Raw genomic sequence first — 23,967 nt, forward strand, 5'->3', positions numbered from 1 at the left:
CAAAGGATATATTTAAGGGGGGCATGGTCTCGCTGAGCAGCAAGTAGCCGCTCAGTGAGAGGGCTCTGCCGGCTGAGACAAGAATCTAACAATCTGCCAAGCCTGGGTGCACCCACCTGGAAAATAACACTGGTACAGTATGAGGCAGCCTAATGGCGCCAGATCGAGGCCCTTTGAAGCCCTCTGCTCCTGGCCGCTGACCTGCAGGAGCACAGGGCAGCATGCCGGACTTGAGACTATAACCCGCATAGCGGGAGCAATGATCGCGGCCGCTTGATTGCGAGCCGAGGCAAGAGGAGCTTTGAGAATGGTGGAGGGTTGATGGAAAAAAGCGATGCCTGGATGAGATCGCTGTGGCGCGGAGGGGACCACCGATTCAGCGCCAGTGAGAAGGAGGCGGCCGTGGCTTGGGGTGGACCGCTTGTCAGGCTGATGTCTGCTGTGGAGAGGGTGTGCGGCCCGCGCTGTGCAGAGGAGATTGCTGTGCTTGTGCCCAGGTGCTACCTGCCTCCGATGGTGCTTCACATGAGCACATGTGCAGTGCCGACAGGGTCAGCTGGCCCTGCGGCGAGTTGCCCTGCGCCCTGACTGGAGGGTGCTGGAGGCCCGGGGTTGGAGATGGCAGCTGACAGGAACGGAAAAACCCTGGGATCTATAGGGCCTACCATGGACCGGTCTCATCACACCTTGAGCCACGAGAAGGGGGCTGTATTTCCATTGGCTGGCCTAGAGAATGTGGCCCTTCGCCTTGTGGACACTATCCTGTCTGGATCCCCAGGCCCATGACAATATGAACCCCTGTTGCGGCATAGCAACAGATCGTTGGCAGAAATGGGGGGGGGCATGCTGGCCTAGTGGACGACGGGAGGTTGCATGCTGCCCTCCCACTGAGCCAAGCTAGGCAGGCCCCGGGCTGCGGATCCCACACATGATTATATACTGCATAGGCGGGGGCGCAGTGCATGATATCAGGGCGATCTGCTCTCTGCCCTGGATGACAGTCACTACATCTGCATTACTTCCAGCCAGAGCCATCTGCATCAACCCGAAACTGCGGCCTCCTCGTGCCACTCGTACGAGGCTAAATTTGGGTGGTGTGGCGGGCCCTGAACACTACGAGACAGCATCGAAGGAACATCCAGATACTACCCAGGAGCAATAGGATTTATTATACAGGCTCAGACATATTACTCGTGCCGGCGCAACAGGATCCCGGGGGCTGTCCTGCCGCACCAGCCGAGACATGGACAAGCACGACGTGAAACAACCAAAACTTTCCTTTGAGAAAAGACGATCTACCCAAGCAGACAACGCCTCCGATCAGGACGTCAATTCTGGACAGATGGAGGAGGCTGGGGTGCAAGACAGTTCTCCTGGAGATAATCCTGGACGTTAAAACGAGCCTAAAAGCAATGGACTCTAAACTCTACTTCCTCACCTTTACCACGTCAAGAAGCGGGAAGACGCACATTACACTTGACAAGACTTGACCATTTGGATACCAGAGTATCAGATGCGGATGATATTCCTTTGATTCCGATTGAAAACCTCCTGCCTGTGGACAAAGTGCTTAAGCTGATCAAGACCAAAAACGAATACCTTGAGGCCTGCTCAAAGACCAATAATCTCCACATAATGGGGATATCTCAAACCACAGCCATGTCCAATAATCTTGCCAAACAAGCAATGCTAAAGCAATGCCTGAGGCTCGACCTAAAAAGGAGGAGTTTGTCGAAACTCTACTGCAGGACATATTTGGAGCCGATCACCTGTCTTTCTCATGGAGAGGGTTCATATGTCGCTGGGACACAGGCCACCGGTGGAGGCCTCCCGCTGACCTATCGTGGTCCACCTATTGAACTATCTGGACCGGGATACAGTCCTTAGGCTGGCCCACAAGAGAGGGCAGATCCAGGATCAAGGTCACACCATTTAATTTGTCGTGGAGAAGTGTGGCTCACTGGTTAGAGGACGATGGATTAGGACCCAGATCTTTTGACTGGGTTGAATGTTTGACATTGATCCTCATTCGGTCCATCACCTGTTGTTTTTGCAATTCCGCTATAAGTGTACTGGGGATGCCCAGACGTGGGTCCCAGGCACTCCACACCACTGGAGTCAAGCTAGCCGGGCTGATGAGAGGTGTTACCTCGAAACCGGTCCGGTCCTCGGATGCTTGATTCCGTTCTGGGAAGGACATGGCTTTTGTAGTTCGGACTGGACTGTTCCCATGGGGCACAGGGTCAGAGCTGATTTGCATATCGCCATTGTCTAACCCAGGGTGGTGTGGAGTGCAAAAAAACGATGGATTAGGTCCCAGATCTTTTGACTGGGTTGAATGTGTGACATTGATCCTTATTCGGTCCATCACCTGTTGTTTTTGCAATTCCACTGGTTAGAGGAGGCATACCCTGAAGCAGAGGTAAGACCAGGGACCAGGGTGCAATTCCCGACGCGGCAGGGTCCTGAGCTCAATTGTCCGTGGACTCGATAATTTTAGCTTCGGTGCCCACTATAATCACGGGTTCACACTCTGCAACTCTGGGCATTAAGCTTGCTTAATCTCCACTACGCCCCGCCCCACGGCGGGATGCCTGGCTTTCACCTTGGGGATGCCCAGTACGGGTTATCTCACAGGGAAAAACCAGGACGGGTTCCCAAGGCAAGCGCCGAGATGCCCTAGGGTAAGTCGAGCGCTATATAAGAACACACATACATACATACATACATTTTATCCTGACTTCACCCTGGCGTAGTGCAGGTGGCCCGCCGGGACTTGCATACCAGTAAAAAAATGACTACAACAGGCGGGCGTACAATATACCCTTCTATACCCCGCAAAGTTAAGAATATCCCACGAGGGCATGGTACATTACTTCACAGACACCAAGCAGGCATTGAAATCTGCGAAACAGATGGGCAAGACTCGTGGATCTCAGACAGCCTTGACATGGTCCTCGGCAAGGTCACACCTTAGTGAGAATGATGCCTACTATTATACCCCATGCAGTCGTCTTAATGGCGGGAGATGGGAGGAATGGCAGTGCCCCGCTGATAATGCATAGATCACTACCATTACTGTTTGTTAAAAAGTTAATGATGCTAATGATATGTTTAGACTGATACGTCTCTTAACATACTGTCAGATTATATGGGACCCCATGGAGGTTCAACAGCTCGGCCAACCTGTTTGGGGGGGTTGGTGTAGGTGAAGGGTAGGAGAGGGTTGGTTGGAGTCTTGGGAAAAAAGGAGGAAAGATGCTACAGTTTCTAAAAACGTATGGCAAAAAGTCAGGCAATGTTCCTTTGCTGCACATCGTCCTTCTGAACTAAGTACTTGCGAGGCTGTCAGTCCCATTTTTTGGAGCCTAAGTATGCACTCTTTCTGCTATCTTCTAGCCACTCCCAAACAGGATTACTAGCGTGTCCTGCTTGACATGGAATATACGCTGGCTAAATAATGGCAAAAAGCTCGACTGGTGCACGCTTATCTTACCAGACACAAAACAGACATATGGTTCTTACAGGAGACTCATCTGCCGAAGGCCCCCACTCAGGGCCTTCTCACACGAGGGTGGGGAGCAATATACTCATCAACATATTCTAACTATGCCGGGGGGGTCACTGCCACATTAAAGAGGCTACTACCATGGCAGACATCACACTGTTTCAGTGATAAAGATGGACGTTATGTAATTTTAGCAGGCACACTCTACAGGCATCCCATAACACTGGATGTAATTTATGGGCTGAGCACAGATGACCAAGAGTTTTTCATGAAGGCCTTGCACTCAATCTCTAAAATTGGCCAACAGATGCTATTATGCGTGGAGGGGAGGTGTGTGGGGGGGGGGGGGGGGGGGGGCGGCAACGTTCCCCTAGAAGACTTGCGGGATACATCTAGCAGCTCTAGGCGTCCCCACCTCAGTCGTCTAATACATTACATGCACTGATTTCTGATGATCATCAGGCGGCTCACACACAGTGGTGTGCATGAGGAAACATGTCTCTCCTCGCAACACAGTGCATGGTCCAGAATTGATTTTTGGCTGACTGCTAAAGATGTACAGCAGTGGACCACATCAGGTACGCACCTACCACACACCCTTTCCGATCAGGCCCCTATAAATATCGTCCAGCTTCTCCACCAGGCTACGCCAAGCACATTTGCCTGCAGTCTCCGCCGGATGCATTACGAGACGTAGCTTTGAGTTTAGATCCAGATGGCCATTGAGGAATATTTTAAGAAAAACACAGGCTCCTTGAGCTCACCCCACTCTATATTATGGGAAGCCTTTAAGGCAGTCATAAGGGGAGGTCTGTATTGTCAAGCAAAATGGTATCCTCAAGCCCATCTGTGGGTCACATACCAGACTAGAAAATGACATCAGATCCCTGGATACAGACTTATTCCACTCAAATGACCCCACTATAATAGCAAATATTCGAGACAAAATGACTGAGTACCAGGAAGAAGCTATATGCGAAAAGAACTACCTTGGAAAGGAAACTCTGGCTCAGCGAAATGGGAAGGGGTTCACCCAGGCAGGACATTGGCCTGGTTGTTCTAGAGGCCACAAGACTCAGTCTATGTATCGGAACGCGGAGGGTAGGTCCCGCACATCCCCCTCTGATCTTCTGAACGTGATGTCCTCTTTCTACACTAAGGTGTATTCTGCTACTCCGGTGGTGACCTCTGCGGAACTTACAACATATCTAGATACGATACAGAAGGTCTGGCTGTCTAATGCTCAACAGGAATTTTTGGACTGGCCCAGTTGAGGACATTAACTAGGCGATCGCCAGTCTACTTGGAGATAAGGCCCCATGGCTTGACAGGTTAACATTGGCCTTCTACAAAGAATGCTTCCAGCTTTTGGTCCCCGACTCCTGGACTTGTACCAGGATTCTGTTGAGGCAGGGTCACTCCTGCGTCGCTAAGGAAAGCTGTCATAGTAAAAATACTCAAACCTGATAAGCCAGTGGACAAATGTGACCCCTATTGCCTCCGGTCTCTCATTAATATTGATAATAAGATATTTTTTAAAGTATTGGCGAATATGTTGATGCAGCTGCCACAAGTGATGTCGAGGCCTGACCAGTCCGGTTTCATACCGGGGAGGTCGACATCCCATAACCTACGGACCCTATTCGCAGTAATGCATCATCTACACCCGCAGGTACCCGCCGCTGCTGGACGCAACTAAAGCGTTCGACTCGTTAGAAACTCATTAGTTTGTTGTTCGATGTTCGTTTTTATTGTTTGTATTTGATTATGAAATAATGATGTGTATATATACACACCTGTATTTGGTCTGACTAATAACATCATATATAAAAAATAAAAATAGTACTTTGGAGAACAGATTGCCATAAATAAAATTGGTTATCATGATGACTACATGGCATGTGATCATTTAGTTTAAAGTGAAAAAGTAAGAATTGCGTTCTCAGTGTAGGGGGAATTTATAGTCCCTATACTCATAGTAAAATCTGAGATAGATCCCTTCCCACCACTCTCTGTATTTTGCGACTCGTTAGAATGGGCCTATCTTTTCTCACTGTTGAGACGAATGGGCCTCAGCACCAGATATATCTCACTAATCCAACTCCTGTACACACTTCCCACTGCTCGCGTTTGGCTCAACAGACTTATTTCTGAGCCATTCCCCGTCACACATGACATGAGGCAGGGGTGTTAACTCTCACCCCTACTATTTGCTGTAGCCATGGAGCCCCTCGCTGTACAACTCCATCAACATCATGCAGACAGAGGACTAGGCTTTGCATCTAGGGGTTTAGTGTTTTCATTATACGCAGACGATATTACCATCTGTGTACGTAACCCTCGGACGAACATGGCCCCAATAACGCGGGAGGTTTTGTGGTCTGGAAGCTATTCTGCCATCCAAGTGAACTGGGCAAAAAGGCTCCTTTTTCCATTGACAGACCCAACATCAGCATCCGCCAACAAATACTCTCTGAAATGGGCCTCTGGTCCGATTAAATATTGGGCATCTGGCTGAGCAGAGATCTTGAGAAACTGTGAAGGCCAATTACGGGCATGTAGTGGACTGACAGAGTTTCGGTGTGGTCCAGACTTCCATTGTCTGTAGCGTGCCGCATCGCCCTGGCCAAAATGGTCGTACTTCCCAAATTTCTTCATTTATTTATAAACATTTCATTACTGCTCGCCATGGAGTTTTTATTTTTTTAACGCTTACCATCAAACCGGAGCTCATTGGTATGGGCCAGATGGAATTCACAAGCGTTTACCTTACCAAAGTCACAGGGCTGCATGGGTGCCCCAGACATGTACCCTATATGCCCTGTGCGTGCAGACCCAATACCTACATTACTGGATACATTCCACACCATTCCAACCCCATGTCGTGATAAAGTGTGATAAGGTGTCCCCCTGGCCACTCACAACAGCCCTATTCCTTCCCTATAAACATCCCAGACTGGAGATTGACACTACACAGAATATACGCTAGGCATGGCTGGGCTACGGAAAAGCGCAGTTGTCCCAACATTATATAGCCCTTCTGTTCCTGTAGCTAACAACCCCCTACTCCCACCACTGCATGATAAGGGAGCGATTAGGCACGCAGGCACAATGGGCATATACACCTTTGTGGATCTGCAGCCTGATGAACACTTCCTTCCTCCAACGGGGGCAAAAGACCGGTCTGCCCCTAGGGCCTATGCTGCTCGAAACTTTTCTATATTTTCAACTACAAGCCACCTGCAAGGCACTTCATGGGCCCTTCCCTGCACCCAGCCAACACTTACCGCACTGGAATATGAATATACCACCTCAAAAACAGTGTAAACTAATTGCCCACCTCTATACACAAATACAGCAGACTTTCCAGACTCTTACACCAAGAGCCCGTGAGGCCGGACTCCTGACCTGGACAGTCCCTTGACAGATACCCAGTGAGCCTACTGTTGCAGTAAACTCTAAATGTGGTCCACGAATTACCGGGTCCGCCCACTACATTTCAAATTTACACATCGATTATATTGCATGCCATACAGCTTTGGCAGATGGGATAGACCGCAGACCCTCTTTGCGGTGCCACTTACCACAGGCTGGCGTCTTACATCTAGTATTGCATTGTCCCAGAGATGCGACCCTCTGGACCGAGATCTTTAACATTTGCACGATATTGCCGACATGACACTTTCCGCAACTCCGCTGACAGGTCTGCTGAGCTATGTTAAGGATATGCCGCACAGCACCCGCAGGCTTGACGCCATTTTGCTCTAATTGGACAAACGTAGGGTGGCGATGCACTGGGTAGGCAGCGGGCTTCCACAATCCAAGCATGGCTCAAAGATGTCTCCTACTGTCAGGAGCAATTATCCACATTTTGGGAACTTATGGAACCAAATTCCCGCCACAGAGCTATTTGGGAACCCTTTACCACCTACCTTCAACGCAGACACTATCTCCCCACTCGGCTGAGCACCCACCATATATATATAGGATGCCAACACCTGGTCTGCGCACTCCCCACATAAGGAATCACCCTTGTATTATTCGGCTTTAAGCCCTACATATATGTCAATGTAAAAGGCACTAGGTCTAATGTTACTCTGGGGAGCGATTGGGTTTGTATTGGGACTGCAATTGGACTGTACTATTATTTCCAGCTGAACTACAAGTATTATGTGTGTATATTTGGATACGTTGCATGAATCTTGATACTTGAAGCTTTGTTAATGCTCTGTTTAATGCCAACTGCCAATATATATATTTTTTAAAAGGATATATTTAAGGAAACACACACACACGACAAAAAACACCCTTCCACCCACGCACCCTACAGGGCTTAGTTTTGTGTGCAAGTGCTTCATTAACCCACATAGAAGTAATAAGTGTAATGTAAATCCTGCAATAGAATACACTACAATATGGGAATAGTCTTGGATGTAAATGAACCAAAACGCTTAAAGTAAAGGCAGATCATTCAAAACATCTTGCTTCCAGAGGCTACAAATTCTAAAGTTGGTTCAAACATTTGTTTGACCCCACAGTAAGGCAGTAGTGTAGGCAATTCAATGACCACTGGTAGCATGAGGATCAGCTGTTTTGTTGCATGTATGACTTAAGCTTGGGAAGAGAATGTAAGAGAAATTAACCAACTGTAAGACCATGACTCAGTGCTTGAGTAACACAGATGGCGTTAACTAAAATTATCATTCATATTTACCCATTACCACAAAGTGCCAAATAAGTATTGACGCTCAAACCTCAGACAGGCATGCAAAAGTGTGTTTATTACTGTGTCTTACTTTTTCTGGTTCTTTTCATGTAGAAACTGCTCAAGTTCCTCAGTAACTGTGCTGTAAAATTCCTTCTCAGATCCATTGAGATAAACATAATCACAGTTGGACGTCGCCAGCGTGGCAGTGAACAAAGAATCACTTAAAGCACTGCAAAAGAAAGCATACATTGTCAAAAGTAGTAATGTAAATACACTTTACATATTGTATGTCGATTGCTCAGTTGCTAGACGTGCTGTATACATATAAGAATGGTAGATAAACTTACAACAAACTGCTCTAGAGTGGCAGAATCCATATTAGACTTCTTATACCGCTACGGAATTGGTAGCGAAGTTTATTCAAGGAGAACTGCTCATCCAACAGCCGATTAATCAGAAAAGTCAGATTGTTTGAAAAACTCTAAAGCTGTGGTCATATACTTAATAGCCTTTTCCAATTCTGAATGCAGTGCTAATGAATAGTACTTGAAAATGATCCTTCCAGACTAAACAAAATGCATTGTTTACTGAAGACTATATCAACCTCGATGGGTAAATCTCTAGAAGCACTGCTGCCAACCAGGAAGCATTCACCAAAGACACTGTGCATTTGGACTGTCAGTATCTTTCAGAGGATAGAGAGAAAAGGTCTGTTAGCTCTTCTAGTCTCACTAATTATGCTCAGCAATGAGTGGCAACAAAGTAGTGAGGAAGAAGTCACACATCTATAAAGTTAATGTTTGGGTCACTAACACAGAGATGGAAATATCAGCCCATCAGTGTGTAGCATTTGTAAGAAGATCTGCTAACCTCACAAGGTAAATCCCTTATGTCACCTTCACAGCTGCAGTTGAGACTCTTCAACCTGGTCTGACCTCATCCACCCTGGGTAAACTGTGAGAAACCAAGAGACAGTTGCTTACATGGACTAGGCGGTTCACTGAGTTTTGCTAACAGGCGATTGTGATTGGGTTCTTATATAGCGCGCTACCACTCCAAGGAGTATCTTGGCGCTTCAACTCCTAGTTGTCAGATATATGCTGAGAGATCATGATGGTGAAAAATCAGACACAGAGAGGGTCATAGCAACGCTTTGTAACCTGATTCCGACAGAGGGTAGATCCAGGTTTTTAAGGCTTTCCTGAAGCGGAGTTCAGTTGTACTTTGACGCAGGGACATGGGAAGGTTATTCCAGGCTTTCGACCCGATGACTGCAAGGGAATTTCCCTCCCTTGGTCGTTAGCCTAAATCTGGGGACGTGAAGCAGATTAGTTGTGGATGACCTAAGGGTTCGTTTCGGCTGGTAGGGTTTAAAATACTTCCTCAGATACAGCGGGCCTTGTTGGTGGTAGGCACTGTAGGTGATGGTAAGTACCTTAAAAAGTATGCGCTTTTACACCGGAAGCCAATGCAGTGTATCCAGTGCTGCCGATGCTGAGGACTTTCTGGGCAGTTTCAGGACAAGCCTGGCGTAAGGTAGCCGTAAGGCGATGGGTTCTGCTTACCAAAATATGCTCCGGTTTTACTGCTTATTGACCATCTGGCATGTGACCTTTTTACTCTGGGTGAGCTCCACCACTTGTGACTCGCCAGCTGTAAATATAAGGTAAATGGCCTGTGCATGTTTTCCACCTGTGCCCGCCTTTTGAGACAAGGCCGCTGTGACGGAGCGCCCGGCTGGTTACAAGTGTACACATGCACATTTGTGGGGGCTCAGCTCAGTGTGAGAATCCCATCATTTGCTGCCGAGTTACTACACACAGGTAGCCTGGCGAAGAGGGGACTCTGCAGAATTGGTTATTGACCTGGGGTAGGCCTCATAAAATTATTTTTGTCTTGTGGGGAAAGTCAGTGTGGTTTATTGCCTTGTCTGCAGTGACACTCCATTATACACCAATGGGGAAGACTGTCTTTGAGTGCAGTTTTGCTTTCCTTTGGCCCACAGAGACCAGTGACGTATCAAAAGAGGGTGGAATCTGTATGGCAACCCCAAATATGAGAGTTCCAAGAAGATATTTGTTCAGCTTATGGGTCATCCAGGGATGTATCCTTATCTGGCTCAGCTGAGGATCAAAGCCCAGGCATTTTGTCACCCTGCTGTGCCAAGTTAATTACATTTCTCTCCAGCAGCAGGAACAAAGGACAACCCATTCAAAGGAAGCAATTAACAGTGCTTCGCTCAGCTCCTAAGCCGGAAAGAGATGGGGTTAAAGGATCTGTAGGCATCAATTAGCTGTCACCCTTACCATGAATGTGACCGCCCAAGCCTACCCAACAAAGTTGGAAGCCAAGACAAATTGGAGCCTACACAGGAAGGGCCTTTCCTTTGAAGTTTTAGTGGGAAAGGCCCTAGTAGTGATGCCAGCGAGGGGTGTAGCTGGGGCCCCAGAGGAGATACAACTAGTGACGCCATTTTGAATTTTCCCAGAATGTTGTGCAAGAGGTTATGTGGCACCCCACGAAAGGCCGGAGGTGCCTTGGTTTTAGAACCTTCCATCCTACTTAAAAGGCTTTGTACAAGGGGGAGAGTTCTCTCTTGGTTGTGTTTTTCTACTCGACAATAGGACTGGAGGCAGCAACCATGGGCAACTGAGAGAAGGAACCACCGACACCCTGTAAGAACTAGTTGGGGGAAAGAAGTGGACTTCTGCGCCAAGGAAGAAAAAAGCACCAGAGGAGAAAGAGCAAGAAGGCTGGCACAGAAAACCAGTGGAACCATCGCCATGCAAGGTTTGCCACTTTAGAGGCCGGAAGGCCTGAGAAGAGTGCTCCAGGTGGCAAAGGCTCATCACCAGTGGCAAAATGAGTCGAAGAACAAGCAAAATGGCCTAACGGGGCCAGAGATTTCAGCAGAAGAATATTGACTCCCCTCCCACCGCCCCCCCCCGCTTCCCACCGCCCCCCCACCTTGTGCAACCCCAGAGCGCGTGGAGCTTTGCTGCCGGGCAATTCCCTAATCACGGGGTGGGTGAAGTCCTGGGGTTGTGCAAGGAGTAAATTGTAATGCATGCGTGGGCCCCCTCCTCAGAGCCAAGATGACCCAGAGGCCCCAACCCCAGGGTCGGATTTCATAAATGGATGCGCAGGACCCCCAATTCCTACCTCACTACCACCAAAAATAAGGCAAGAGCACTGTCACGCTCTCGCAAAGCAAAGGGGAGGGACCCAGGATCGCAACTTCTGGCCCTATGTCTCCTAGGAGGAGGGAGGTGCCACCTAACTCACATAGGTGTCGTGAGCCTGCCCCACTTCCAAAGAGATTCCTGTCTGCAGGAGCAGACAGGGAAGAAGAAACAGCTAGCTCTCCCGCAACTTCACGTGGGAGTGCTGGTCGCACTGGGAGCCAGCTGGGGCAGCTAGGAGTAGGCTCCCTTGGCTGTCCCCTATGAAGAAGTCATGGGGGATGCTCGGATGGAACCGGGCACCACAGGATAAAAAAAAAAAAAAAGAACAACAATGGCAAGCGTTGCACATTAAATGGAAGCGGCCAAGCCGCTAATACAATATTCATGATCCTGATGGAGTGCCCCATAATACCCTGCAGGACTTCTGACTTATTAAATCATTTATGTGGCTTGTGGTGACCCCAGGGTGGCAGACCACCACCAAGAAGAGAGTGCAGGGGAATTTCAAGTGTTGCAGCTCCCCCTAGAGAAGTCTTTTCCAAGTGATAACCCCAAGTTTAAAGGGTCTAGGAAGAGAGGACAACCCAGGCTGGAGCTCTACAGCTGGTAGTGCAGCGCCCTCTAGGAGGTATGTTTATGGCTGCAGGTTCTGTGGCACATCGTACATGTTGAAAATGCTTTATTTAAAAGGTGGTTGTCAGAGGGCTTGAAATGCTTTATTGAAAAGTGCTTTTCAGGGCAGGTTGTCAATGCTTTCTTTCAAAGTTTTATGCACCATCAGATTAATCAATGCATTATTCAAAGAGGACAATGACAAACCTTTGTTGAAAAGGGTGTTAATGTTCATAGTAATTCTTATTCCCAATAAGCTGCAATGTTTATTAATGATGATGCAAGCACCTAATTGCAATGACTGGTTCCTTATAAGTGCAGAAGGGGAGGTCATGCTTTATTGTTGATGATGCAGGGATGTCATGCCTTATTACCGGTAATGTGGATACAGGATTGTAAACCTTGACTATTCTTTATACGTGCAGAGGGAGTATGGTTACTGAAGTCAGTGATGGAATTAAGTATTACTATAACATGTGATTTCAATCTTGAGAGGAGACAACATTGACATAATGCAAACTGACACCCCATATACGGCTAAATGCTGTATTGAACATAAAGGGGGTGCCCTATGAATTTTGGGGCAATGGCCCTTTAGGCGGTGTAATGTAATGTTATCATAGGTATTTACACTAGCCTTATGTATATTTATAAATTACAGTGCAGTATTGAGTAGTGAAGGGAAATAAAGGCACTTTTACTTTTCTAATGAAAAAGCCCAGACTGGATAATTATTTGTTAAGTATTATTCTTATTGAGTGACTTCTTCTGAACCTCCTCCCCGACTCCTCCTTGCACCAGACTCCCTGACTACATCTTCCAGCAGTCTACGCCACTGGGAGGAGAGTTGCTGATGGATGTTTCCCAGTTTTCCTGCCACCATCGGCCTGATAGCCGAACGCCAACTCCCGCATTGTGGCTGGCGCCTGGGCCAAAAGCAGGCCCGTTTGAGACCAGAAGAGGCTGGGCTGGGCCACCCTTCATTCACTGTAACATCCAAGTAAGTTGCCTTATCTCCCCCACTCCTGCGCCCACGCGCTGCTTCTACCCCTCTGCCTCCCCAGCATAGGCTTTTTCCTCAGCAGCTAGTTGCCCTGCAGCTCTCCCTCCCCACAACCCCTCCGGCTCCAGGCAGTCTTGGCCCGCGATGCTTACCCTCTCTGTCCACCTGTCTTCCCTCGAGGCCGGCCTTACTGGCTTGCCCCCTGCCTTGATTCCTGCCCCGCAGAACCTCCGTGGCCGCCTCTATCTCACCCCTTGAGCCGGTAGTCCCACACACTGCCGCCTCCTGCTCCTCTCTCTGCTGTGCCAGGTACCTCACCAGAGGGGGTGCCCAGCATGGAGACCACAGTGCGACCACAAAGCTAATGCACACAGAGGGCTCACCCCGCACGTACCTGGACCACGTCAAACGGCAGGACTCCAACCTCCACGGACTGCCACCACTTCACCTCAGACGAAATTCGAGCCCTGAACCCCAGACGCCAGGACAACAACTGCACCCATGCCTCCTCCAGGACCAACAAAGGCTCTTTTTCCTGCCGGAGCTGCTGCTTCACCTGCATCACAGATGATTCCACCCACACCTCCCCCATCAGCCACACCGCATCACACACATCCACCAAGGCAGATGCCAACACCTCCGGAAAGATCCACTGCCTGCTGATCAACGTACGCTCACTCAGAAAACATGCCACGGAAATCTGGGACACCATTACGACCCATGCCCCAAACGCAGTCTTCAACACAGAGACCAGGCTGAACCTCACATCCGCTCCAGACGTTTTTGTGACAGCTATCCCGACAGATACAATATCACACACCAGGATAGATCCAACAGAAACGGAGGCGGCATCGAAGTAATCTACAAAGTGAATCTTGAATGCTCTACCACCACAGACGACTCCATCCCCTTTGTGGAGTACTTTAACTTCCAACACCGAACCAACAGCAAAACCACCATCAGAGGCACACTCGCCTGCAGACCTCCAGGACCCGCCCTGCCTTCTGCAACGCAATCCCCAACTTTATTCCCCCTTGCGCCATCGACTCGAATCTGTACATCTTCCTAGACATCAACTTCCACCTTGACAACACCGAAGACGCTAACACTGATGACCTCCTAGAAAGTATGGCCAACCTCAGACTTTAAAAGAGCTGGTCACCAACCTCACCCACACTGCAGGACACATGCTCTACCCTATCTTCTCAGCCAGCAAGAGAGAAAAGTACACCCACACTGAGGGGGGCACCTGGACCGACCACCACGGAGTTAACTTTGTCATCTCAGAAGCACCCAACACCACCGCCAATGAGACTCGACGCAGCTGGGCAAAAGTATCAGAGCAATGATGGACAAATGCCTTCGACTCCTGCCAACCCACCACCACCGGAGACAAATAACAAGCTGCAGACAACTTTGCGAACTGGCTCACGGCAACCACAGACGAAGTTGCACCGAAGAAACCCACCAACCTCACGAAACGAACATGACACCCCAAATGGTTTACAGAAGACTTGGAAACCCAGAAACGTGACTGCATACAGAAGGAAAGAAGACGGCATGCCAGCAAGAACCTCAAGAACCGAAAAACCTCCAAAGACTCCCTCAACCAATACCACCACCTCCTAAAAAACACCAAAAAGCCCGCCCTAGCCACTTGCATCAAGGACAGCTACAACAACAGCAAGGAACTTTTCAAAATAGTGAAGGAATTCAACAACCGAAATCATCATCACACCCTCGCAAGCTCTCTACGACACCCTTGTGGAGTTTTTCACAACAAAATCAACTCCATCTACTAAGACTACACACCCCAACCCCCTGCCGAGGACAGCATCAGTCACATTACGTCAACCCAAGGTTACCCACACCTGCTCAACTTGTAAAGCATCCTCTCCGAGAAGGAAACAGCGCCCATCATGAGATCCATAAACTTCGGAGCCCCAGCAGACTCCTGCCCACACCACACATTTAACCTCGGCAATCAACCCGTCAGCAAACAACTTACCAAGCTACTCACCTCCTCAATCACCGTGGCCCACTTCCCAGAGAAATGGAATCATGCCGACAAAGTCGCTGCTGAAGAAGCCAGACCCAGGGTAACCAAAGAACTACCGACCTATCTCCCTGTTGCTTTTCCCAGCCAAGGTCATCAAGAAAGCCACCAACATCCAGCTCACTGAGAACCAGGTATGCCTCTGGACCCCTCCCGATCAGACTTCAGAGCTGACCACAGCACAGATACAGCCCCAGTTGCAGCTACAGACAACATCAGAATGCTGTTAGACCACGGAGAAACAGCATCCCTGATCCTCATCGACCTCTCAGCAGCCTTCAACATCGTACCCTACCACCTACTGTTAAACAGACTCCACCAGATCGGAATACAAACAGCAGCCCTCAAGTGGATCGCATCCTACCTCAAATGAAGAATGCAGAAGGTCATCCTTCAGCCCTACTCTTCGCTCCCCAAAATCAGCACCTGCGGTGCACCTCAAGGCTCATCCCTCAGACATACCCTCTTCAACGTATAGCTGACGTCCTTCGCCAACATTGTCAAAAGCTACAGACTCAACATCTCCTACATCGACAACACCCAACTCATCCTCTCCTTGACTAACGACTACCAAGGACAAATTCCAAAGATGCATGAAAGACATGGGGACCTGGATGAACAACAAGTGTCTCAAAAGCAACACCAACAAAACATAAGTACTCACCTTCGGGAAAGGCAAGGACACCCTCTGGAACAACAAATAGTGTGCACCTTACTTGGGCCCAACCCCCAAACACACCGAACACACCCACAAATTGGGCATTATCCTAGACAGCCAGCTATCCAAGAAGAAGCAGGTCAGCAGCATCTCCTCTGCATGCTTCCTCAACCCTCTGAATGCATGTTTCCTCACCCCTCTGAATGCTTAGGAAGGTCTTCGGATGGCTCCCACCCAACACCAGGCGAACAGCCAAGCAAGCTCTCATCACCAGCAGACAGACTAAGCTACGGCAACTCCCTCTACGTAGGAATAACTGCCCAACTCATGACTGAACTCCATACTATCCAGACACAGCAGCCATACTCATCCTCAACCTCTCCAGATGGACTCGCATCACCCCTCACCTCAGGAAAGTCCACTGGCTGCCAGTCGCGAAGAGATGCCAGTTCAAGTTGCTTACACACCCTTACAATGCATTACCTCAACAATCGAATGAATTTCCACCAACCTAACAGAAAGCTTGCTCTGAACTCCTCTCCCTAGCAGCCACCTGAAGCATCCGCTGGATGAACAGTAGAGGTTGCTCCTTCTCCCACCTGGCGGCTAAGACATGGATCAACCTTCCCTTGCACCTCAGAGCCACTCCTGCAGTTCAGGAAGGAACTCAAGACCTGGATGTTCAACCAATAAAGGAACAGGCAGCATGTTCTCCCAGAGCCTCAAGACCCTCACAGGTGATGCAGCCGCGCTCTACCAATTCTGATTGATTGATTGATTGATTATTACATGTCCATGAAATGTGAGTACTAGCCTACACCACATCCCTTGCATGCCCATGAAATGTGATTACTAGCCTACACCACATCCCTTGAATGGGCCTTGGACGGCTCTGCTCGCTACAAAGAGAGAATCAAGTATTACAATGGGGTGCTTGGTTCCTAGTAGATGGCGAATGACAATCCATTACTTTTGCAGGCCACACAACTAATGGCATGCTTCCTCACAGTAGGATAACCACTTTCGAAAGGCAGAGTGACAACGAGGACAGGCGAGTGCAGCAATCCAGCAGAGCAGTGCTCAGATGCCCGCATACACCCCCCACAGACACCTGTCACTAACAGACTATCGGCCACATGCATCAAGGTATTTAGGAGTCGCAAACGGTGCGATTCGGTAAAATCGGCCGTTTGCGATTCCTAAATATCTTTTTAGTATGCATCAATCATTTTTGGCAAAATCGCTATTTTTAGCGTTTTCCAAAAATGCGATTGCTTTTAAGGAATCGCAAATTTGCGATTCCTTAAAAGCAATGCACGATTGTTTTTAAAATTGCGAATTCGCAATTAGGGGGTGCAAATTACCACGAGGGTGAACTCGTGGTAATTTGCGAAAAAGAATTAAAATGCTCAAATTAGCATTTTAAACACTGTCATGTTACAGACACACATGCCCTTAGGACATGTGTGTGTGAAACATCCACTTTAAAATACATTTCAGGGGTGCAGGGGGGGGGGTCCTTTAGACCCCCCCCCCCCCTGCACCCATGGAATGCATTAACATTTTGCGAATTCTAATTTGCGAATTCGCTATTCCCATTGATTCCCATGGGCCTTTTGGCCCATAGGAATCAATGGGAAATGCGAAATCGCAAATTAGAATTCGCATAATATTTGCGAATCGGTAAAAATTGCGTTTTTTTCCGAATCGCAAATATTATGCGAAAATATACATGCATCCCATTTTGAGAATTCCAAATTGCGATTCCCTATTTTTCGCAATTCGGAATTCGCAAACGGCGGGGATGATGCATGTGGCCATAAGCTCACTGTCACATGAATGGGACTGGGATTGTGGAAGTGTGTTGTAACATGCCACAGTCCCAGCTGGAGAGAATGCATACATAAAAGACTGCTCACTGCAGAGGGTCCAAGTTGGCAGGACAAGGCTGTTGCACTTTATTTTAATGGTCCTTGAAGAAGCCTGGTGGATCGCACCTCTGGATCTTTGCAACACCCTCTGCTGTGGCTTAAGTCACAGGCAGTCATACTCTACCCAAAAAACTAGGTGGATGCAGGGTCAATAAGATGTAAGATTAAGGCCTTCTATCTACAGGGAAACTCAATCCCCGAAATACCTACAGAGGGTTGGGTAATTGTACACCTTTTCAGAATTTGAAGAAACCTGATGCTACCCCTATTAATTTGAAGACGTTTCAGCCATGTTACCTAATTCAAAGTCAAAGTCAAAAAGTTTTTATTTGTTTCGGTACTCGACTGAGGACCACAAATATAACATAAAACAATTAATAAAGAGAAGGTTCATCACGAATTAATATAATGGTAAAAAAGATTTAAAACATTTATAAAAATTATAACATACAAGTTCATTAGGTGGTTGTTTGCACACTGATAATAGTTCTTTTACCGATTAAATTCTGCATGTTCGGTATATGGGATCAAGAGGTCTTGCACGTGCTATTACTACGTTAGAGCTAGGGCATGCAAATAATAGGTGCTCAATGTTCTGATCACCCCCTTGACAAAGAGTACATAATGGGGATCCACCAGGTAACCATCTTGATGAAAAGGTTAACACAGGTAAAATGCCTAATCGCAGCATTGTAATCGCCCTCCTTGCACTATGCGTAAGGGAAAACCCTATATATGGCTGTACATGCTTGTACTCCAATGATTCTATGAAAAGTTTGTAGGTAGATAATTTGTTACAATGTGCAAAGTCAAGATCAAAACTCAATTTAGGGGTAAAACATTTTAAGAAAAGTTTCAATTGCGAGGCTGACCAGGTGAGCAAAATGTCCGGACTAATTTTGGCCATTTGAAATACAGCAGTCCTATTCCCAGGAAATGTTTGCTTTGTAGCATCTAGTTCGAAAGTCTCGATTTTAAGCAAGGATTTTAATGTTCCTTCTTTTGCATGGAGGAGATTATAGGCCCACCTGATAACATTAGCTACAGCTGTAGCATAAGAACTTGTGATTGAAAATTCTAATCGTAGAGCTTGGACTGGTGTGGAATCTGAGACCTTCATGATTCTTTTCAGGATTTTTCCTTCTTTATGGGCCATATAAACCCACTGTTTTATAGGGATGTACTCCATAGCGTAGGATAAAACAGGGGGGATCTTTACTCTATATATTTTTAACAGTGAAGAAAAATGCCTGTTCCCAGTAGCAGAATAGAGTCTAGAGAGGGCCCCGGCATGTAATTCAGATTTCCTTTTTAAGTTGTTTATCTGTTTTGTATTTTTTAGATTCTTTGAGAGGATCCTACCAAGATAGGTGTTTTCGTCGACCTCTTCTACTTTTCCTCCGCCGAGCCTCCAACAGTACTTAGCACTTTGTTTCCTACCCGAAAAGGCGACAACTTTTGTTTTCTTTAAATTTGGAATCAGGAAATTGTCCTTTGAATATTTATGCAAGATATCTGGAAGCTTTTGTAATCCAAAAGGAGTGAGATCCAACATCACAATGTCGTCAGCGTATAGCAACGCATGTATACTTTGTGTAGCGATTTTTGGAGGCAGACTTGAACCTTGTTGTAGATGATATGGCAGGTCACTGAGGTATAGTGAGAATAATATCGGAGCTAGAAGGCACCCTTGTTTAAGTCCATTAGCCGTTTTAATTGTTTTCGTCAAACCTTTTTCACCCCCCATTTGCACTTGACACCAAGTGTTGGTATGGAGGTTAACTATAATCTGCAGCAATTGTTCCGGTATACCTAGTCTCCTTAGTTTGTTCCATAATGTTGGTCTGTCAACGCGATCAAACGCGGTAGAATAGTCTATAAATGCTGCATATACAGTCTGAGATTTCCGTACTACATATTTGTCGAAAATGGTCTGGATGATTGAAATATTATCAGTGACGGAATGGTTAGGTCTGAAACCTGCTTGAAACATGGGTATTAGGCCCAACGAGAAAGCCCAGTCTTTCAATCGATCCAATACCTCTGCGGCGAAAATTTTCCCTGTAGCATCCATCAGTGCTATTTGGCGGTAGTTGCCTGCTATGTTTTTATTCCCCTTTTTATGAATGGGGATGATGATGCTCCCCTGCCATGACTTTGGTATTTGCCTGGTTTTAAAGATGTAGTTAAAGAGGGGTGATAGCATCTGACTCCACTCCTTGGGGTCTGCTTGCAAGACCTTGATGGGTATTTGGTCAGGGCCAGAGGCACCGGTGCTTCTTTTGGTTTACGAGTATGCATTGCTATAGAGATTGCCGAGGTTTTTGTAATCGGTAAATTATTCTTTTCCTTGATGTTATCGGCGCCTTTTTCATCAGACTTGGTTGAATTTGCCTTATATAAATCAGTCAAGTAAATTTCCCAATCATGCGGTGGGACCGGAATGGCTTGAAGTTTCTTTTTTGTTCCAGTTATTTTGGCGATTAGGGACCAATATTTACGCAGATTATATTTTTTTGCAGCTATTTGGATGTCAACCCAATTACGATCTTGCAATATTCTTTTGTAGTTAAGTTTCTCTCTTCTTAATTGATTTTTTAGTTTATTGATTCCTGTCTGGATTAAAGAAGAAAAATTCAAGTATTGAGCTCGTATGAGTTTATTGAGCCTTTTCGCAGTTTTTGAATTCCAGCTTTTGTTTTTGTTGTTCTTCTTGTTATTTTCTGATGGAACCTGTTGTAACTTGTCTAGAAGAGCACATTTAAGTTTATTGATTATGTATTCAAAATTTGTTATTGGATCATCAGAATATGTTTTCATTAGAAGTTGAGTATGTATAATCAATGCAGATATATTGTCCAAGGTTGATGAATTCCAGAAAATGCGCCTCTGATCAGCTTTTACCAGAATTGTACTACTATAGAATATGATCTGGCTTGTAGGGGAAGGGTTGGCCAACCAGTGAGTGGATAGGTGTATAAGTGCGTGATCACTCTCATCGATGAAATTGGAATGCAAATACGTGACTGTCTCCAGTAGTTCCATACCGCAAATTATGTAGTCAATAATTGAAAAAGTTCCATTTCCACGTCTGGTATACGATGCCGGTGTATCACCTTCCACATTGTCATTCATGATTATCCCGTTTAGATTAGGTAGTAGTGATAATAGCAATTTACCTCTTTTATCTGAACGTATTCCTTTGGGAAATTTTGGAATGGATATTTCCAATGATTCTTCTTTATATAGATTTACCCACTTTCTAATTTCGGAGTTAGAAATTTTACCATTGAGATCGCCCATGATTATATATGACAGATATAATCGATCTTCTATTATCTGGGAGATGGTTTCCATGATGTCCGCGAATAGGGTATCTTGATTATTGCCAGGAGGGGCATATACATTGAAGAGCAGGATTGCCTTTTGTGGGGCTGTATTGTGTGTTTTTAAAGATAACTTAATGCACTGTAAGTTATCGGAGTTGGTCTCAACGATCTCTTGAGCCCATAAGTATTCTTCCCTCAGTAGGATTGCCAAACCACCTTTAGCATGGCCCCGGTTAGTTACTTTTGCAGGAGTATTGTAAACATAGTAGCCTTTCTGGAAGAACGATTTTGTTGCCCAAGTTTCCTGTAGAATCAGGATGTCAGGCTGATTACTTGTGGCTTCAGTCATTTTATTCTTAGTTTTTCCAGCCATATTCCACGAGGTAATCTTCAAGCCATTGTTAAACAGTTTGTTCTCGGCAATTGATGGTTTTGTTGCTATTTAATGTCTCCGAGACCCAAGCCCAAGACTTTGAGGTTTTTTGACCTCCTTTACTTCTAAGTCTTGATACCAGACTGCCCTTTCACCGTTGTTCACATGAATTTTCAGGGTATCCTTCCCTGAATAAATTGATCCGGAATCTTCTGTTACAAGAGTGTTAATGTGAAGATTTTTGGATTGCGTGCTAAAGTTTAGCCAAAAAGGATCGTTGGACCTTTTATAGGGTTTGTTTCCCTTTGGTTCCGATCTTTCAATTACATCATATCAGCATTTGTGGAGTATCTCCTTTTCGTTAAGAATGATCCCAGGAAGAACTGATGACCAAAATGATACCATCGCTATTTTGCTATTATCTTTTTTAGGGAAAATCACTAAATCTATTTCGTTACTGGTCAACGATTGTAGAGGCCGTATATGATGGAGAAGATTGATTATCCTTCCTCGATTGAGTGGTACGTTATCGGTGGGAAAAAGTTCTTCAAATTGTAATAATTTGGATGGTGTCACTTCACCACATAAGGAGATCTTATCATCATCTTCTCCTGCTCCTTTATTTCTATGTCCTATTTTTGTAAATAGCATGGTTGAAAGGTATTCATCAGCTCTTGGGTTCAAGGATTGTACATTCTGTGCGATTTTTCTGTCACGGATTGCCTCTTTTTTAGTAGTATTAAGGATTGTAATTTCATCTTGTCCCTCACGGATTTTTTGGGGTGTGATAGGTTTTTGGAATTTAAGCTTGTGAGTTTTCTTTTTGTGAATCCTTCTTAACGGTTTTTTCCTCCTTTTTTTCCTTCCTTCTTCCTGAGTTTCAGTTTTTTTAGAGATTATTTCTCCTTTTTCGGCATCAGGTATATTATTGGTGCTGTTTTCCTGATCGTCTTTGTCACAATCATTTTTGTGCATATCAGTTTTTTTGGTAGGTTTTGAAAAAATTGGGTACTGTTTGGCAGTTTTTAGAGGTTCTTCTCGGATTAATTTTTTTTAAGGAGTATGTTATGGATTCGTTATGGATTTTCAACTTTTCCTTTTTTTGTTTTTAGTGTTTCTGATGTCTGAGTACTAGAATCACGTATTGTTTGCATCTGTATACTATTGTTGATGTTAATTGAGTTATTCTTTTGCGATTGCATCGTCTCAGATGTTTGTTGTTTTTTCGCTACTTCGGTGGATTCTTTTTTCCTTTTTTCTTCTACTAGGAACTTTAGTATACCAATTTGAACATCTAAAGTTTGATCAGAATTTTCTAGAATGTGTCCTAAAAAGGAAAGGACCGATTCCAAGATTTCCCGTAGAGAGAAAAGAGCCTTTGACATTGGTGTTACGGAGTTAGCGAAATTATTATTTTTAAGTGAAAAAGGATCCAGAGAAGAATGTTTTTTTCGAAAAACTATTGGAAGACTTGTCTGAATTTAGCTTTAATTCTGATTTACTTTCCACTGACTTCAAGTTGTTTCCACGAGGATCCTCGATGTGATATGGGCTCCCAAAGCGTTTTATAGGAGTTGAGGATTTTAAAAGAATTGCCTCGTGGTCCGGGGATTGTAGATCCTGTGAAGAGTAGTTTATCTTATTGTTCAGTTCAGGTTCCAGTTCGCTTAAATTTTGGGTCGGTTGAAGGTTCATAGAAGAAAGCAATTTTTCCTCCATACTTCCAAGAGGATCAAGGTTATTTTCTATTTCCGGAATATTAGTAAGTGATTCCCTTTTTGATGATAAGGCAGAAAAGTAATTGCCGATTGCCGGGGTCCGAGTTATCCGGCCGTGTTTTATTGCTTTAATTCTGCAGCATCTAAACTCCTTGAGAGCCATCTCTTCATCCAGCAGTGGAGCTGTATGCAATCTGCAGACATTCTCTGCTTTACATAGGCATTCACTGAGAACACAGGATTACTCTGTGCCGTTGGGTAAGCACATGGCAACAGTGTCAGTGCACTGATCCTGTAATATGTCCCAGTGGAGTTTTACATGTCAACTGTTGCATTTTGCAAAGATCCACTCTCTATGCAATTGGTCACCTCTGGATTGGATGCACTCAACAAGTACTTCAGTAAATGTCCCGAGATCAATGATGCTGGCAGGTCAATATAGCAAAAGAGAGCCATCAAGAAACATTGCAAATAGCCCAGAGCTAAGATGTCAATGGCTACAAAGCGCAGATCAGGATAGTGTTGCATCTTGGGCGCTCTGAATGTCTCAATACTGGAAGTCAAACTGCGCAGGCCAGTGAGCGGAGCCTTCTGCAGGTGAAACTAGGAGCACATTATCCACATTTTAGTAATTTCTCAATACTGGGATATCACTGAAAGGCAAATTAAATGGGTACTGCAAAAGCTTTGTAACTATTTCAGTACCAGGATTCCATTGCTTGCAGAAGCTCAGTAAAATGCCTTGAAAAACCTACTCGCCAATATGCTGGGGTGTGTCCTTTTTAGGTCGAGCATTCGAGACCTCTTGTATATACTTTAATATATAAATGTACTTTGTGGGGTCTGAAGATCAGCCATCAGACTTGTCTGCTTCCGCTTAGGGCCT

General features: G+C 45.9%; 1 protein-coding gene across 2 annotated transcripts in view; it reads right to left on the minus strand.

Annotated features, from left to right (window-relative positions):
• The window catches only part of LOC147682144 (uncharacterized), a 248,788-nt gene that overhangs the window by 210,949 nt on the left and 13,872 nt on the right, over nucleotides 1-23,967 (minus strand). For both annotated transcript variants that reach the window (XM_086943557.1, XM_086943558.1), the window contains exon 2: nucleotides 8,305-8,445. The gene's annotated coding sequence lies outside the window, so the exon portion shown is untranslated. The remainder of the gene's footprint in view (nucleotides 1-8,304; nucleotides 8,446-23,967) is intronic.

The sequence above is a fragment of the Lissotriton vulgaris genome, chromosome 11, assembly GCF_964263255.1.
Source record: "Lissotriton vulgaris chromosome 11, aLisVul1.2, whole genome shotgun sequence".
NCBI lineage: Eukaryota > Metazoa > Chordata > Amphibia > Caudata > Salamandridae > Lissotriton > Lissotriton vulgaris.